The sequence below is a fragment of the Peromyscus eremicus genome, chromosome 23 (assembly GCF_949786415.1).
Source record: "Peromyscus eremicus chromosome 23, PerEre_H2_v1, whole genome shotgun sequence".
In the NCBI taxonomy this organism is placed as follows: Eukaryota; Metazoa; Chordata; class Mammalia; order Rodentia; family Cricetidae; genus Peromyscus; species Peromyscus eremicus.
The window spans coordinates 40,873,856-40,875,896 of NC_081438.1; the positions used below are offsets into that span (position 1 = coordinate 40,873,856).

The window sequence follows — 2,041 nt, forward strand, 5'->3', positions numbered from 1 at the left end:
CAGCTCTTGTGTTGCTGTGTTTGCCGTCTCTACGAGTGCAGAAAGACTTTCTGATGTGTAAGAGACTGGCTGTGCTGTGGAAACTGTCTCACGTGCTTCTGGGCCTGACATCTGGAGGAAGATGTCTAGCTGTGACTTCTCATCTGTGCGCGAAGAACAGATATACTCACGAGGACTCTTGTGAAACAAGATGAAGCCGGTCTGGACCTTAGCGATCCTGCTCTGTGCCTAGGTGTGTGGAAGGTTTATTTCAGCATTTTCTGAAAATGACGTGAGATTTAATTACACGGTTATTGGACAGAAAACATTCTGCAGGCTGTGTGTGCAGTAACTCACTTGATGTCAAGGATTGCAAGTGAAGCTAAATTTCTTATATTTTATAGATGTGGAGCTGTGGATGTATAGATATTAAATACTGTGCTCAGGAGACAGGGCAAGCCAATTATGGAATTATAAATTTAAGCTTAGAATATCTGGCTCTGTGGGTCATGCTCTTAATCCAAATGCTGTAGGAGAACTTAAATAATTTTAAATACATGCCCACCCATCTACTCATCCATCATAATCTAAGCCCCCTATGAAAAAAATAGATTATTTAAGATGGCCATGGCTTTAAGAAAGACATTAAATGGGGTTGGGGATTTAGCTCAGTGGTAGAGCGCTTGCCTAGCAAGCGCAAGGCCCTGGGTTCGGTCCTCAGCTCTGAAAAAAAAAAAAAAAAAAAAAAGAAAGAAAGACAGACATTAAGTGTTTTTTTCTTTTTGATTTTTGATTTTTTGAGACAAGATTTCTCTGTGTCCTAGCTGCCCTGGAACTGGCTTTGTAGACCAGACTGGCCTCAAACTCACAGAGATCTGCCTGGCTCTGCCTCCTGAGTGCTGGGATCAAAGACTTGCACCACCACTGCCCGGCTGACATTAAATCTTTTAGTCCACCTGTTCTTAGTTGTTAATCTGGTGAAGAGTGAAAACATGCCTGGTGAGGAATGTCCAGGACATACTGATCTGTTTACAGCTGAATGTTCTAGAAACCATTGCTTTTTTTTTTTTCCTTCGGAGCTGGGGACTGAACCCAGGGCCTTCTGCTTGCTAGGCAAGCGCTCTACCACTGAGCTAAATCCCCAACCCCGAAACCATTGCTTTTTGAATCAGCCATATTGGGAAGGAAGAGTTTTCTCCATCCTGTTCTATGTGTTAATTTGTAGTTATGTATTTTTTTTTTTTTAAGACAGGGTCTCTCTATGTAGCCCTGGTTGTTCTGGAACTGGCTCTGTAGACCAAGTTGGCACTGAGCTCCCAGAGATCCTCCTGCCTCTGCCTCCTCAGAGAGAGGATTGAAGGTGTGCACCACCATGTTTGGCTGAAGTACTGAATCTTTTCGTTCCCGGAGCTTGCAGAGGCTTTCTCTCCACTAAGGATTAAATAGCGTTATGCAAGAATGTACCTTTGGTCTAATGCAGTGATTCTCAACCTCTGGGTCATGACCCCTTTGGGATCCAACGACCCTTTCATAGGGGTCACCAAAGGCCATTGGAAAACACAGATATTCACATTTACAGTTCATAACAGTAACAAAATTTCAACTATGAAGTAACAACTAAAATAATGTTATGGTGGGGTCACCACACCATGAGGAACTGCATTAAAGGGTCGCAGCCTTAGGAAGGCTGACAACCACTGCCCTGATGGAAACATCACTGGCTGCTCAAAGCAGGAAGAGGGACTTGAAGGAAATCTGGACTCAGTTTCCTCAACCGTGAGTGTAGGAAATGAGCGAGACGACCCAAAGGCATTCTCTTGTTCTAATAATCTGATTCCTCACACTTCTAGTTCCGTGTCTGGAAAGCCATGCCTGCTTCTTGCACATTTTTCTCACTGTGTATGTCAAAACCTTTGGTACTAGTTTTTTGACATCACAACACTTAGACAATCCTTTCTGTCTTGGAGAAATAGCATGCTGGAAAAGCGGTGATTAAAATTCTCATTTTAGACCAGTTAATAAACCTCCTCCCCCTGCTCTTCGATTTGTTTGTTCTTTACCA

General features: G+C 43.2%; 1 non-coding gene across 1 annotated transcript; it reads right to left on the bottom strand.

Moving 5' to 3' along the window:
* Positions 1-1,050: 1,050 nt before the first annotated feature.
* On the bottom strand, positions 1,051-1,131 carry Trnaa-agc (transfer RNA alanine (anticodon AGC)). The gene has a single exon. It is a non-coding gene; the product is annotated as a tRNA-Ala (tRNA).
* Between the last annotated feature and the right edge of the window lie 910 nt (positions 1,132-2,041).